This window comes from Peromyscus californicus, unplaced genomic scaffold (genome assembly GCF_007827085.1).
Source record: "Peromyscus californicus insignis strain IS unplaced genomic scaffold, ASM782708v3 Scaffold_9__1_contigs__length_137607984, whole genome shotgun sequence".
Classification (NCBI taxonomy): domain Eukaryota; kingdom Metazoa; phylum Chordata; class Mammalia; order Rodentia; family Cricetidae; genus Peromyscus; species Peromyscus californicus.
This window is the reverse complement of record NW_026294617.1, coordinates 31,220,823-31,237,204: the sequence shown is the minus strand read 5'-3', so window position 1 is coordinate 31,237,204 and position 16,382 is coordinate 31,220,823. Positions and strand designations below refer to the sequence as shown.

Here is a 16,382-nt window from a genome sequence, read left to right as displayed (position 1 = left end):
GGGGGGGGGGCGGGTACACGACCTGGAGCTGGCAGTTCCAACTACAGCCCCGTGAGTGGAATGGGAAAATCCAATCCTCGGAATATTATCTTAATATCTCAGGGATCAGAGCAAAAAGAGAGCATATTCTTCAGCACGTGGGAAGGGGAAGTCTGGTATAAATGAAAACTGGTTTGTCCTACAAGGACTTTTGATTTAGCGTATAAAACACCACAAGTGAGGGTCAGGTGGGAAAGGTCTTCCCGGCTGGGCAGGATTAAATTGGAGAGAAATCATAGTCCGGCATTTGTAAGAAAGCTACCTCATTACCCTAGGGTTTGGCTGATCCTGCCTTCATAATCCTCTCTCTGAGAATAGTGGAGTGTTCAGAAAATAATGTCCCCTCTACCTATGGCCACGTACCTGTGGCCACACAAGCCAGTTAGGAGAAAATAACCCTCAAAAGTGAGCTAACCTTGTCCACCTCGCCATCTAGGTGACTGTACACCTGAGCAGGGAGTGTGACGAGGCTGTGACGCTTCTGCGTTGGAAACAAGCTACCTAGAGACAACAGTGCCTGTTAGCATCACTTTCAAGGTCGGACATAAACTGCCAGGGATTGCCCCTCTGCCTCCCTCCCCGCTTCTCTCTCTCATCCTGAATTCACAGTGTTTTCTTCTGTTCCCTTAGTGACCCACACACTGCAGGGAGTCAGAACCGCAGCCCAGTAAGTTCTCTCCTCCTGGACGTCCTGGAACACTCTGCTGCTGTCCTTGGCCCCCCAGGTTTCTCTCTTGTGCCCTGGTGCAATCAGATGCCACCTCAGCCAGAAATTGTCTTTTCCATTTTCCCAGATTGTTCATACATCCCCATTTAATAGCATTTCATTCTGCCTCACGTATTAGCTGGTCTTTCCTTACCTGTCTGATTTTGGTGTGGGGCAGTGCTAGGGGCCAGAACCGAGGCCTTGTTCATGCTGGACAAACTCCATATCATCATCCTATGCCCAGGTCTTCCACCATGCCTTCTGGGGATGGGAAATGGGGAGGGGCTGGGACAATGATCTCACACAGCAGGTACTTAATAACTGCTGCATTTAGACATATACAACATATTCTATGGATCTGACTCGATACAGTCCATATGTGTGGTCCTGTTTTTCACATTTTTAAAAAAATGTCAAGGAATGTGGCCTTAAGATAGAGTCTTTTAAGTTAGAAGGAGCTAAAAAAAAATTCCGATGGTGAGGGCCATTCTGATACCAGCCTATAATGATAGCTGACGTCTTTGAGTCTGTGCTACAGTCTGGGCTGTACACTAAGCTCCTCTCATGCACTGTACCATTAGATTGTCCCAGAACAAGGAAGTGGGCTTCCCGATGGGTAGAAGGATGTTTTGTGGTGGTTTCTCCAGCTCTTATTGATATTCAACAGTATTTGAAGATTTTCCTGTTCTAAAGACCCTCTAAAATATATCCATTCTGAGCAAGCTGGGCTCTTTCCAGTAAAAATGGGAAGCGGGGATGGTACATCTTCCATTGACTACAGAAAGCTTCATCAAAGACATGGTTCCTGTTCGAACAAGTATTTATAATCATCCACTGTGTGCCAGATAGTTAGCAAATGCTGGGGACAGAAACTGGAGATAGCCCCTAACATCCCCATGTGTAGAACCACAAAGACACAATAAAATGAGCATGCAGATGCCTGGGTAGAGCCCCTGAAAAGAATGGTGCTGTGGAGAAAACTCGGATGACTGTGAACCTGTATAACCAGTGTGGGTAGATAGGAGTCTGACCAGAAAGGCTTCTCCGAGATCCAGAAAATCAGACGTTCATGAAGTGTAGTTCCAGGCCTGGCAGCTGGAATGTCACTTGGGGACCCACTGGAATCACAAGTGAGTGGTTCACCTCAGACCTACTGAACCAGACCCTCCGAGCGCCTCCCAGCAGACAGGGATTGGTCAGTTTTGTTTTTCTAAGTCTGAGAAATCTTTTTCTCTTTCATTTTTCTTCTTGTGCTTGTGTATGTGTGGCAGAAGACAATGTATGTTCTGAATGTGTGTGGATGCACCTGAGTGTGTGTGCGCATGCGTGTGTGTTTGTGTGCCTGTGTGTGTGTGTGTGTGTGTGTGTGTGTGTGTGTGTGTGTGTGTAGCCCAGAAACTAACCTCAGGTGTCCTCATCCATCAGTCTCCACTTTGTTTACTGAGGCCGAGTCTGATGCTGAACCCAGAGCTTGCTGAAGCTATTTTAGCAAGTGAGCTTGCTTAGCCCAGGGATCCCCTGTCTCCTCCTGTGGGGCCCTGACATGACAGGCAGGCTGCCACACCCTGGCTTTTTTGCGGTACTAGGGATCTGAACTCTGGTCCCCAGGTTGGTGTGGGGTGTGAGGCTTTATCTACCGAGCCTCATCTCCAGTTCTTCTTTCTGTACTTTTTCGCCTTGGTTTTTCAATACGGATCCTCATTCTATATCCCAGGCTAGCCTCAAACTCACAGCAATCCTCCTGCCTTGGCCTTCCAAATGCTGAGATGACAGGCATGTGCCACCATACCCGGTTTCTTTTGGTGTGCTTTTGTTTTTTATTTACACATGGTAGTTGCACATACATACAGCGTTCAGTGTGACATTTCAATAACACATGTATACAATGTATAATGATCAGTTCGGGGTGGTGACTGGCATATTGGTCACTTCAGACAGAGGTCACCTCCTTCTTTGGGGACGATTCAGAATCCTTCGTGTAACCCATTTTGAAGTTTTAAGGAACGGTTATCAGCTATGGTTGTGCCGTAGCACAGAACATTTAAAAGTGATTTCTTCCTACCCAGTGGTAGGTACTTCTGTGCCCATGAACATCCTCTCACCCTCTCCCATTGCCAGGCTCTGGTAACCACTATTCTGCTCCCTATTTCTGCGAGAGCAACTCTTTAGCTTCCATGGATGTGCGAACAGGATGCTGCTCTGTTCCTAACTTAGGTCCCCCATTCTAGCCTTGTTACTACGAGTGACAGACTTGGACGTTATACAGCAAAGGAATATTCACTGCATGCCGTGAGATAGTAAGAAGGCTGGGATGGAGCCTGAAGTTTGAGAATTGGTGTTCAAACAGCAGAGGCCGGGTAGGGATGGGCTGAGGCAGAACTAACTAGAAGAAATAGTGTCATGAGATCCTGGGGCTCGAAGGGACACAGCTCGTAAGTGGAGAAAAGTGAGGGGGTGCAGTTGGAAAATAGGCTGGGGTCACATTGCTTCAAGGATTCTACCCACCATGCTAAAAGTGAAGAGAAGCCACTGAAGACTTACAGGCAGGCTGTTATGGTGGAATTATATTTGCATTTTGAAATCCTCCATCTGACCACACAGCTGGTGGAGGGGAGTGGACATGGAGAGACTTATTTGGAAGCAACTTTAGTCCTATAATTTGAAGGCTGAGAGAGCGGGGTGAGAAGAAATAGAGCCAGGAGGGAGTGAATGGAATTCGGTACAACAGACACGGAGGCCCTGGAGGAAGGGGAAGGGCCTTGCTGAGAGTGGAAAATGGAGCCTGAGGGAGAGTGATTCCTGGCTCCTAAAACCAGAGTGACAGTGATGGCCGCAGGCCCTGAGAGGCTGGAGGTAAACATTATGTATTTCATTTGAACCATACGAAGTGGGCGGTGGTACCTTTGAGCTATTAACTAGACCTTGATAGAAATTGCAGGTAAAAGCCAGGAGAAAGTTTATTTTCAAGGGTGAGATAATGGTGACAATGTGAACCAAAAAATGCAGACAAGACAGAAGTGTTCTTTGATGTTCGTTTGCTTGTTTATTACTCATCCATCCATCCATCCATCCATCCATCCATCCATTCATTCATTCTACCTATTATGACCCCCCAAGGCCATGAAACCACTCAACTCAAAGAAGGAAAGGATAATTAGGAGGGAGGAAGACCAGACCATGGCAGATCTTGAATTCCAAGATAATGGTTTCGAGTCACCACTAATGGTAGTGAGAGGAGCGTCATGGCTGGAGCTTGTTTCCAAAAGGTTGCCTCTGTACCAACCTGCAGTATCATCATGCATGTGTAAGGAACTGGAAAGAGGGAGACCAGCCCAGGAACTCGAAGGCTGCAGAGGACTACTCATTCCTTCCAATGGCGGTGTGAGGTTAGCTGGCATCTAGGTTGAGAAAGCAAGCGTGCATTCCTCCTTTCGGTGTGCCCCACCATTGCGGCAGCACTCCGTCCGTTTGTGAAGACGTGTAGTCTGGGGTTGGGAAAAGATAAAGTTTAAGGGAACAGAAAGTAGGTCTCCTCATTTCCAGCTTTCCAACCAAGCAGAGGCTGACTGTTTGAACAGACGCTACTGCCAATTAGAAGCAAAAGACCAGCACAGAGTAGGTTCCCAAGATCTGGCCGGTTGAATTGAACCAACACCAGAGGCTTTCTGGGCCCCCAAGAAGGTGCAACATGTCACAGGTCCTCCAGGAGAAAGGGGCCGGCAGGGAGGACCCCTGCATGAGAATTAAGACCTCCGTGACCCCCATCTGTTCCTCCTCTCCCCTCCCTCCTCCCCTGCTGCCATGGAGACCAGTCTGGAATGGCCGTAAGCCTTATGCCCCTGAGAAAACAATACTGTGTTTGAAGAGTGGAAGTTGGCCTCTAAGCTCAGGCTCTGTCGCCCAGCCCCCACGGCCCAGGATTCTTACAAAAGGCAGCTTTTTGCCAGAGGGTCAGGGCTCCGCTGTCCATCGATCCGCGTCCATTTTGTCCCTCACTACTTTGCACTTGTCCATTTTTGAACTCACACCACACAGCCTCAGTGTCATGGGTCTGTTTAGTCGGAGAGGTGCTGATGTGACCGTGTGTTGTCGTCGTCGTCCGTCGTGGTCCCGTCCCGTGTGGGACGGGAGGATCCTGCTTTTTGTGTCTTTGAACCGCTGCTGTTGACTCACCCAGGCTGGAGCTGTTGAGCTCGGCTGAATTAGCAACAATGCAATCAACATCTCTATTTTTATCTCTGCTCTCTCCCCTCTCCCCACTGACTCACCATTTCTAGGTCTCAGAGCCTGGGATCTTAAAAGACGTGTGTTGGATCCAGGGTGAATATATGCACAGATGTGGTGTATCTACCATTCAAAGCCGTGAGTCCCCCCCCCCCCCCCCCCGCCCCCAATGTGCAGGGCCCAAGCGTTGGAAATGTTATTTATTACCGTTCACTGCCATCTTCTTTGTGACTGTGTTACAGCTCAAGCTGCTGTTACCTCCTGAGGTCTAAGATAAATGGCAGATGAGGGAGGGAGCCTGGATCTGGTTTCTGAAACTCATCTTCAGAGACAACTTCAGTACTGAGCAGAAACTTTCAGCTTCATCCCGGTTGAATTCAGGATGCCTGACCTGGAATCTATAGAAGGCAAAAACTAAACACAGTCTAGTAGTACCACCTTCTAAATACTCCCCAGTGGTGAAGGATCTTTTTTTCCTGCCTAGATCTCTGCATGTTGATAAGTATTTTTATTGTTTTGATTTTATAGACATAGGTATGCTAAGTGCTTGGAATTTGGGGGCCTTCGATGGAGTCTCCACCCTGCTATTACTTGCTGCTTGTATTCTTTGACTGATTATTTAATTTCTGTTTTTAAGTTGTTGGTTTTTTTAAATTTTATGATCATGCCTGCCTGAGTGTATTTATGTGTACCACATGTGTGCAGGTGCCCACAGAGGCCAGAAGAGGGTGCTGGATCCCCTGGAACTGGAGTTGCAGGGATTGTGAGCTGCCCAGTGTGGGTGCTGGATACCAAACCTTCCCCAAAAGAAGTGCTCTTAACTGCTGAGCCATCTCGACAGCCCTAAATATGTCATTTCTTTGTGTCTTAGTTTTCTTTTTTGTAGAATGGAAACTTTAACCCTTTGAATATACGTCATATATCCTGTAGAACTGTTTTAAGGATTTTTTAAAAATCTAAAGAAAAAGCTTTAAAAATCTAGTTTTCAGGAGGACCTTAACCAGCACATAATAACTTCTCAAAAAAAAATGTTGGCTATTATTCTACATTGAGCCATAAAATAATTCAATCTTTAAGAGTTTTCTTGGGCCAAAGTGGTAACTCAGTAAAGTGTTCAGGCATTGGGACCCATTTGATCCCCACTATTCACATAAAAAGCCAGAGGCTGTGGCATGTGCTTATAATGGCACTGTTGGGAAGGAGGAGATAGCCTGGGACTCCCTGATGAGCCAGCCTAGCCTACTTGTTGAGCTCCAGGACAATGAGAGACCCAGTCTCAAGAAATCAGGTAGACAATGCCTGAGAACATCCAAGATTGTCGTCTTCTGGTCAACACACACACACATGCACACACACACTTCTCTCTCTCACATACACACCTCTCCCACACATACACACGTTCATGAGCACACACACACTCACAAGTGCTCCTTGAACAAGCACAGAACACCTCAGGATGTCACCGTCCCTTATTTCAGTATTTACGAGCCATCTTTCTCCATAGACTAAGGGAATCCTGTGCTACAAAATGGACCTATCTGTCTTTCGTGCATAAGCAGAGCTTTCTAGCTTCCCAGTCTGCCTTTCCTAGAATCTTATTCTCATTTCATCAAAATTGGTTTTTGTGTTCTAAATCCAAGGGCACTTACATGTTCTTCTCCAGATAATTGTATTTTACATGCAGTGACTTTTCCTTGTCTTATCTAATGTCACCTCATTAGACTAACCTCTAATGATGTTCTTTCTGCGGTGCGTCCATGACAACAGCATGAGAACTCTCTGCAGAAGTTTTCCTTTGTCTTTATCACGTGGGTCTCTCCATCACATCCAGCCCTGCAGTCTTTACTAATTGAAGGGTGGTTGGTTGGAATCCAAGGACAGGAGGGTCACAGAACCTACACACAAGTAAGATTCAAGCAGTCTCCAGAAAGCTCCCAGCCCCCCTGTGAGTCCCAGAAACTACGCTAAGCACAGGACTCAACACTTCTCCGAGGTCACACCCACTTTCCCACTACCCAAACTACCAAAACATCTGAACCACAGAGCTTCATGCAGTGTGCCACACCTGAACCACAGTCACAAACCAAGACTCTGGGGACCTTGGGCACAGATTTAGAGAGAACAAGGTACCAAATCTCCTGTGTGGGGACATGCTCACAGGAAGGCAGTGAGATGCAACCAGCCACCTTCATCCTTCCAGGATAACGAACGACTTGGCTCTTTTGGTTTTCAGTCTGTATCATTGTCCAGGCATCACACTTACATAATATGAGTGGTTAGTGAGTCTGTGTGATGAAAGCATTGGGCTTCACGGCACTCATCTTCCCACCCTAATTTCTGCTCCCCGAAGTTTGACAGTATCTGAGCTGTTTCTTCTGGAATGAATCTGTTTCTAAAATGAAGTGTTTTCTGCAGTTGTTTCTGGATCTCTGGTATTGATGTTACCTTTTGACTCAAGCATGGAAGACAGGGATTTGCCCTCACTTCTGCCACTTCTCCAACTTTCTCTCCCTCCTAGTTCACCATGTATGGTATACACTACATATGCATGCATATTATACTATATATGTATATACCATAAGTTCACATATATATATATAAATATGTATCACAACTTTAGGTGAGATTTGTATTAGTGTGTGTATGTATGTGTCTGTGCATTTGATAGTTAAAGAAATTCTGTTTGTCAGTGAGCAGAATAGTGGATTTTGATGATATTTCTACTAGATACAACTTAGGATTTTTGTGTCATTGCTGGGGTTTTTGTTCTGTTCTGTTCTTTTTCTGTTTCCTCTGTTCCTAGATTTAAATCATCCACAGACTCTTCACTGGACATGAACCTCTTCCCAGTCATCTGCAGACATGAGATACTGGATGAATTTCTTTGTCTTCCCAGGACTGTTCTCGCTGGACTCCCCCACCCTTCAGCCGCCTCCTGGAGCTGCTGGGATGACCAGGGAGCTGGTGGCAAAGCCTTTGTCCTGTTGGTCCTGTGTGGGATTCCTGGTTCTCTTCTGGCTCGGCTTAGAAACTCATTTGAGTGAAATGTTCTCTCCACTCACTTCCTGGCTGCTCCTAGAAAATGGGTTCATTGAAAGGAGCTGACAGCTAACTCCACTTTAAGGACTTTATCAGGAGAAAAAGCCTCGGTGCCACAGGCAGGCTGGGTCAGGCCTTGAAGTGGGAAGGGCTTAGGGGGAGAGAGAGACAGAGACAGAGAGAGAGAGAGAGAGAGAGAGAGAGAGAGAGAGAGAGAGAGAGAGAGAGAGATGCACTATAGACAGTGCAATGGGGTCTTGTTGTTGTTGTTGTTGTTGTTGTTGTTGTTTTTCAAGACAGGACAGCCACTCATTCTGTAGACCAGGCTGGCCTCGAACTCATAGGGATCCATCCGCCTGCCTCTGCCTCCCAAGTGCAAGGATTAAAGGCGTATGCCACCACCACCTGGCTTTTTTATTTTTTTGAGACAGGGTTTCTCTGTGTAGCCCTGGCTGTCCTAGAACTTACTCTGTAGCCCAGGCTGGCCTCATACTCAGAGATCCTCCTGCCTCTGCCTCCCAGAGCTGGGATTAAAGGCATGCACCACTACCACCAGGCGAATGGAGTCTTGAAGGGAGAGAGACCCTTCAATTCTCAGAATATTAGGGGAGACATAGAACCATGGCCATAAGCAGCCATGGGGACTGCTAGAGGGAGATTGGGGGCCTCTGGATCCCACAGTTCCCTTCAGATTCTAATAATAAATGGCATTTTTCTGTCTTAGAAGGTTCCGGGGCACACCATGTGACCTCGCCTTTGTGCCAGGAGTCATGAAAGCCGGCACTAGGCAGGACCGTGAGTGCATCCTCCATCTTTAAGGAGGGTGCACTAGGCAGGACCGTGAGTGCATCCTCCATCTTTAAGGAGGGTGCACTAGGCAGGACCGTGAGGGCATCCTCCATCTTTAAGGAGGGTGCACTAGGCAGGACCGTGAGGGCATCCTCCATCTGTAAGGAGGGTGCACTAGGCAGGACCGTGAGGGCATCCTCCATCTTTAAGGAGGGTGCACTAGGCAGGACCGTGAGGGCATCCTCCATCTGTAAGGAGGGTGCACTAGGCAGGACCGTGAGGGCATCCTCCATCTTTAAGGAGGGTGCACTAGGCAGGACCGTGAGGGCATCCTCCATCTGTAAGGAGGACAGCAAGGCTGCACAGCCATGGCAGATCTTACCAACGCTGTCCAAGAAAGAGAGGCAGGGAGCGTTCGTTACAGAGAGAGGTAACAGCTAGAGGTTCTGTGAGCTAACCCTGAGGAGGGAGGAGAGATGGGCTTTTTTGAGGTCTTGCATGTAGAGAAATAGATTCACACTGAGCTCTCATGTCTGACTGGGTGCAGGATGCCAGGCTGCAGACACCTTTAACAAGGAAGTTTGGAGCTGTCCGTGCTTCACCTGACCTCCTCAGTCCCTGTCAGAAAGCTGACCCGACCCCCCCCCCCCCCATTCACACCACTTCGGGAAGCTTCCAGGATCTCTGCGTTGCTCTTGATGTTTTGGAATTCGATGGTGATGTGCCTCGCTGTGGTAATTTTTGCATTCATTGTTCAGGGACTGGAAGTTCCCATCTTTGGTCCTGGAACGTTTCCTCGCAGGACCTCAGTTCTTCCTTCGTTCTGCTCTTTGGGCAGTGTGGAACTCCTGCCACTCTGGTGTCGCGTGTCAAGATGGGTCACCGTGTGTCATCCGTTTCTCTCTATTTGGCTCCTCTTTGAATTCTGTTTCACCTTTTCTAAGGGTTCTTTCCTTCTTAGATTAACATTTCCTCTGTCATAGTTTAAATCTATGAAATGTGTTTCTGCTTCTCCTTTTCTTTTTTCCCAGAGTCTTGCTCTATAGCCCAAGCTGGCCTTAAACTCAAAATCCTCCTGCCTCAGCTTCCCAAGTCTTGGAATTACAGTTCTGTATCACCATGCCTGGTTTGTTTTAATTTTCCAAATGTTTATTTATGTAACACCCCGTTCTGGGGCTGGGGGTCCGGCTCAGCAGGTGAGGCACTTTCTGTGAAAGCACAGGGACCTGTGTGTGCACCTGTAATCCCAGCCCTCAGAGACAGAGGCAGGAGGATGGCTGACTTATGGCAGTGTGCACCTGTAATCCCAGTGCTAGGAGACAGAGGCAGGAGGATGGCTGACTTATGGCAGTGTGCACCTGTAATCCCAGCACTCGGAGACAGAGGCAGGAGGATGGCTGAGGCTTGCCCAGCCAGTCTAGCCAAATCAGCAACCTCCAAGTTCAATGAGAGCCCCTGTTTCCAAATCTAGGGTAGACGGCAAGAGAGGTGACTCGGCAGGTAAAAGCACTGTCCACACAAGCCTGCTGATCCAGACTGAAGCCCTGGCCCCATATAACAAGCCAGATGCTGCAGCACAACTGGAGGCCAGTACTCCCAAGACAAGGTGGTAGGCGGCAAGGTAACAAAAGGTGAGAACCAACTCCTAAAAGTTGTCCCCTAGCCTTCACAAGAGTAGCGTGGTTCACACCACACACACACACATACACACACACACACACACACACACACACACACACACACACATACATGCATGCACTACTATACCATATACACACAGACACACTGTTATACCATACACACACGTACCACATACCACACATACACCACATATGCACATACCATACCACAAACATACACGTATATATACCATACACACTTCTCTCTCTCACACACACACACATATACCATACCTCAAACATATACACACATACCACACATACCTCTCTCACATACACACCACACATAAATATACCACACATACACACCACATATATACAATACACATCACAGCACACACACACACACACCTCTAGACAGATGCAATATGGAGTGAAGTGAGTCACCAGAGGTGCAGAGCCAGTGGATTCTGGGGACTAGGAACTGCAAAAATGCTCCCCTATAGGACTAGGAGGCCACATGAGCTCTATGGTACACACACACACACACACACACACACACATACACACACACACACACACATACCATAAAATAAATTTTGAAAAATTTTAAAAACATGGTGAAAAATGAAGACATCAATATTGACCACCCATGTGTACACCTCACACATACACAATCCTGGTGCTTATTTTGCTTATTTGAGACTATGTTAATAACTTAAAAATTATTGTTTCATTGCCTTTATCTCCTCTTTTCCATCTGTTAATTGGATGCTGGCTTTTTCTGTTCGACGTTTTTCTCAAATGTGTGGTGATCCTTGCCTCTACATTCGTAAGAGATTAATGCCCTAACTAGGAGGCTGGCGTTTATATATAAGAACTCTCAAGTTGCGATCCTTAGCCTCGAAGCCTTGGGGAATACGGGCTCTATTTGTCATTCTCATAGTCGGGCTAATTTCCCAAAGGAGATACCAGACTCCAGTCTAGAAGCAGTGAGGCCGTCTGCCAGTGTGCCGCCGCCAGGTGGGAGGATGATTGGGCATAGGATGAGACCATCTCACCACCGAGTTGCAGATTTCCGCTTGATTGACACTTCCAAGGCAAACACCCACTTCCCCCTGTGCCAAAGTTCTCTCTTTCTTCACAATGTAAACCACAGATGTTTCCAGGATGGAGGACAAATATAGGTTTGAGTATCTCTCATCTGAAATGCTGGCAACTAGACGTGTTTCAGATCTTGGAGTGTGTACAGTGAGGAGAAGTCTTGGGGGATAGGACCTGGGTTATTCGGCATTCTCTAGAAGAGCAGAACTGATAGCCTGTATAGATAATACAAAGGGAATTTATTAGGTTGGCTTCCATGACGCAGGCTGGGTAGTCCAGTCATGACTGTCTGCACACTAAAGAGGTTATGAACACAGTAGCTGCTCAGTCAACCAGGCTTTTGCCTCAGCAGTTCCACTCTGGCCCTAGAAGTCTGGAGGATTCCTGGAGAGCCATGGTCGTCAGCCCACACTGAGGGCAGCAAGAGAGAGGATGTGCTCCACAGCAGGAAGTAAAGGCAGGCAAGCAAAGAGGCACTGTTCTCCTCAGCTTTTTCTATCTGGAAGATGCTTCTCCCTCTGGTTATCCTTCCAAGAAATATCTCAGAGACTCGCCAGAGGCATGGTGCTTAGGTCAGCTGACCCTCCTGTGGGTAAGCTTCATGGGTAATCATAGAGATACTGGTACCCAGGGGCTCTGATTCCTGGAATTTTTTTTTAAGGTTCTTAACATGTGCTGGATAGTTTTATGTCAACTTGACACAAGCTAGAGTCAGCTGAGAGGAGGGAGCCTCAATTAAGAAATTGCCTCCATAAAACTGGGCTGTAAACAAGCTGTAGGGAATTTTTTTAAATTAATGATTGATGGAGGGGGACCCAGCCTATTGTGGGTGGGGCCATCCCTATAAGAAAGCAAACTGAGCAAGCCATGGGGAGCAAGCCAGTAAGCAGCACCCCTCCATGGCCTCTGCATCAGCTCCTGCCTCCAGGTTCCTGCCCTGCGTGAGTTCCTGTACTGACCTCCTTTGATGATGAATAATGATATGGAAGTGTAAGCCGGATAACTGCAATTAGATGAAGAGGACTCACTACGCTTGTCCCGTGTGCACACTCCTCTAGAGTGGTATCAGAGGATGATGGAGGTCCTTGTGCAGGAAGAGTTAGGTTCTAGCTCTAGCTCCTTTGCAGGCCATCAGTTCTGATTACAAGTTCTCTGTGTCAGGAGCAGCTGATGACAGTAGCATGATATAAACATATCTCCTTTTCCTCATGTCGTCAGAAGCTAGCGAGGGGCCCATGAAGGGGACTATAACCCATCCAAAGTGTACATGTGTCTCCCATTACCTTTAGCATCGTGGTTGTTACTTCACCCATATATTTTCACGACCGACCTTATCTGTTCTGTAGACTAGAGAAGTTAGAAAGCCACAGGAGAAGAAGCGGGCCAATCATGAGTTCCCAACTTCTGCAGGCATCTTTTCAGCCGGAACTCCGTTAGATCACCAGCTGCAAAGGAGGCTGGGAATCCTGCCTCAAACACCATCACAATTCTAAGGAAGAAAAGGAAAGGAATATTAGCTGGGCAGCTACTGGTCTGTGTCAAACTAGGCAATGAGTTATTTAATCTCACTTGGCATCTGAAACAGCTGTAAAGTGAGGCTGGAAATACTTCCTAGAGCTGCACTGAGAAATAAAGGGGAAACGTGTAGCAGCGTCCCTAACCTAACATGTACCTCTATCAATGAATTCCCTCCTGAGATCAGAGATCCCCCAAACCCTGCAATGCCCCTCTCCAGTTTGACCTGTGAACACAGCAGCCCATCTGCACATGCTGTGGAGAGCTAAATAGTTATATGAGACTGGATAAAAATTAATCTCGTGTTGGGTGTTACTCAACGCCTCTTGGCAAGGTATTAGTTGAGAACAAAAGTTGGAAATCAGAAGCCAAAAAGTCTCTGGCTAGGACAGAAAATACAAAACCATAATGATGATTTTTACAGGCCATGTATTTTATTATAATCCTTCCTCATTTTCACCCCACCTGCCAATCTCTTTTCACATACTTCTCTGTTCCCTTGGGAGTTTCTTTAATTTGTATTTTCTATTATTTATCTACAGAATATTGTGATGCAGTTATCCAAACATCAGGAGGGGTGTGTGTATATGTGTGTGTATGCATGTGCATGTGTGTGTATAGTGTGTGTATACATCTGTGTGTGTATGCATGTACATGTGTATGTATGCATCTGTGTGTGCCCATGTATGTGTATAGTGTGTGTGTATTCATCTGTGTATGCATGTGTGTGTCCATATGTGTGTATAGTGTGTGTATAGTATGTGTATGTATGTGTGTGGTGTCCATGTATGTGTGTGTCCAGGTATGTGTATAGTGTGTGTATGTATGCATCTGTATGTGTATGCATGTGTGTGCATATCCATGTATGTGTATAGTGTGTTTGCATCTGTGTGTATGTGTGTATGCATGTGCATGCACTTGTGTGTATCCATGTGTGTATATATATGTGTGAGTGTATGTGTGTGCACACTTGCACATAAATACAAAATAAATGCATTTCTTTAATCAGCCTCAGGGCTGGCCAGCTCCTTGTTCCCATCATACAGCAAGCCAGGTTGGTAAGGAGGGTTGTAGCTAGCCCAGCCTGTGGCCCGGGCCTTGGGAGTAGCCCCACAGTCTGTTAGAGCTGGGATGTCTGTAGGTGAGAGCACATGTAGTTTCTGTGGTTTGTGTCCATAGCTCTTTCCTGCCTGCCCTGACCTGGTGTCTTTGCTTCCTGCCCAGTTTCTCACACACACACACACACACACACACACACACACACACACTGGCGTTCATTCCCTGTGACCTGACATGTGCCAGTCTGGCAGAGACTGAGAGCCAGGGTCACATTTCACTGACCTATATTGCAAGGAGCCTTTGTTCCCCTGGCACAGCAAAGATGAGCTTGGTAACGGGGTCAGGATGTGGTGCCCTGCTCGCGTGTGCACAGAGCAGTAAGGAACCAGTCTTCCAGCCGGCAGAACCGGCCGCGTCTGAAATGGGACTGCAGTACATGTCCTCTGGAGATAAATACGAAGGGGAGAAGGAGACCTCTCCTCCTCATGGACAGTGGTTCCCTTCCTGTGGCTCTTCCCTAGCCGGGCTCTGCAGTCTAGAATTCTGGCTGTCTGTGCGGAAAGAGCAGGGGCGCCACAGTCCAGAGGAGAAGCGCCTTCACGGGAAAACAAAAGGCAGCTGTCAGTTGAATCCCAAGCTCCCTGATAACATTCCAGCAGAGTTCCTTTTTCTGGAGATGAAATAAGAGCGCTGGCAGGCCCTCTTGACTGGCCACATAAATCATTTGTAGTAATTGCTCTGAGAGAGGAGAGCCACTCAGCTCTGCAAAGCAGAGGAGGGAGTCACAGGCTGCCATTCATGGGCTCCCTCCCTCCCTCCCTCCTTTCTCTCTCTCTCTCTCTCTCTCTCTCTCTCTCTCTCTCTGTCACACACACACACATACACACACACACACACACACACACACACACGCATGCTCCTCTCTCTCTCTCTCTCTCTCTCTCTCTCTCACACACACACACACACACACACACACACACGCGCGCACACACACACACACGCACGCACACATGCATGCTCCTCTCTTTCTCTCTCTCTCTCTCTCTCTCTCTCTCTCTCTCTCTCTCTCTCTCTCTGTCACACACACACACACACACACACACACACACGCATGCTCCTCTCTCTGTCTCTCTCTCTCTCTCTCTCTCTCTCTCTCTGTCACACACACACACACACACACACACACACACACACACACACACACGCATGCTCCCCCCCCCAGAGCTCACAGAGAGAGACTGCTCACACTGAGATAGGCTCCGAGAGCCATATTTTTGAAAGCATGATAGAGAATATAATAAACAGCTTGATGTTTCCTTTTTTTTTTTTTTTTTGAGGTTAAGCCAGTTTAGATGCTTCTGGAGTCTGGTTTGGGAGGGGCTATTGGAAGAGTTGACAGAGAGAGTGGGAGGAGAGAACACACCGGTAAAAAGGGGGATGACCGCCACTCAGCTTCGTCAGGCTCATCCGTCACTGTGTATTCCATGCCACCTGCTTCTCTCGCGCGCTTTTTCTGATGAAAACTGTAGCGTGGTCATAAAACAATCCCCCTTCCTGTGATCTGGGAGCTGCTGCCGAGGCTTGGCAGTTCACTAAGGAACAAACTCTCAAAAGCCACAAAGCTCTAATACCCTTTCCCCTCTGTGGCCAATAAAGAGGATGATAATAAAATCTTGGGGCTCAGGCATGGTATGGGACCTGCAGTGTTGGCCACGGGCCTGTGACGTGCGCCCTTCACTTACACATTGATGCATGTTCTCTGAAAGAAGTGAGGTCACCAGAGACATGGGGGAGGGGCTCTTTTAGACACACACAATTATTTGAAAAGTGAGTGGATGGATGAATGGATGGATGGATGGATGAATGATGGATGCATGATGGATAACAGAGTTTGAACACAGTTCGTCATTTTGTTAGATACATAACTGAGAATGTGGGGGTCATTGCCCAGCCTCTCTGACAAATGAATGTCTGGGTCTTCTCCATGAACTACATTATAACTAGCCCCCAGATGCCCATGGCTAGAGAGGAGAAATGGGAGAGCAAGGAGAGCTGGAAGCCCACTGTACCCCTCAGTCCTGGTTATAGAACAGCTCTGGCTATGACTCAGTGCCACCATTGAACATGGGACTTGATGAGCTAGGTCATTTCTTTTGTTTGATAAGAAGATGCCTCCAAGTAGTGTACACCGTCATTACTTACATGCCGCGTGCCCAAGTTCCCAGAGCCCGTTCACCGTTGTCGAGCTAATCACAAAGTCAACCTCTTAAGTTTCTTGGCCAATGATC

The 16,382-nt window shown here is 47.4% G+C and overlaps 1 protein-coding gene and 1 long non-coding RNA gene across 3 annotated transcripts in view; one reads left to right on the top strand and one right to left on the bottom strand.

The window, feature by feature from the left end:
- Positions 1-16,382, top strand: part of Maml3 (mastermind like transcriptional coactivator 3) — a 434,164-nt gene that overhangs the window by 325,769 nt on the left and 92,013 nt on the right. The gene's annotated exons all lie outside the window — the stretch shown is intronic.
- Positions 10,199-14,858, bottom strand: LOC128105213 (uncharacterized). Its single transcript, XR_008216289.1, has 3 exons — positions 14,377-14,858; positions 12,804-13,009; positions 10,199-11,735 (listed from the first exon to the last, which is right to left on the bottom strand). It is a non-coding gene; the product is annotated as an uncharacterized LOC128105213 (long non-coding RNA).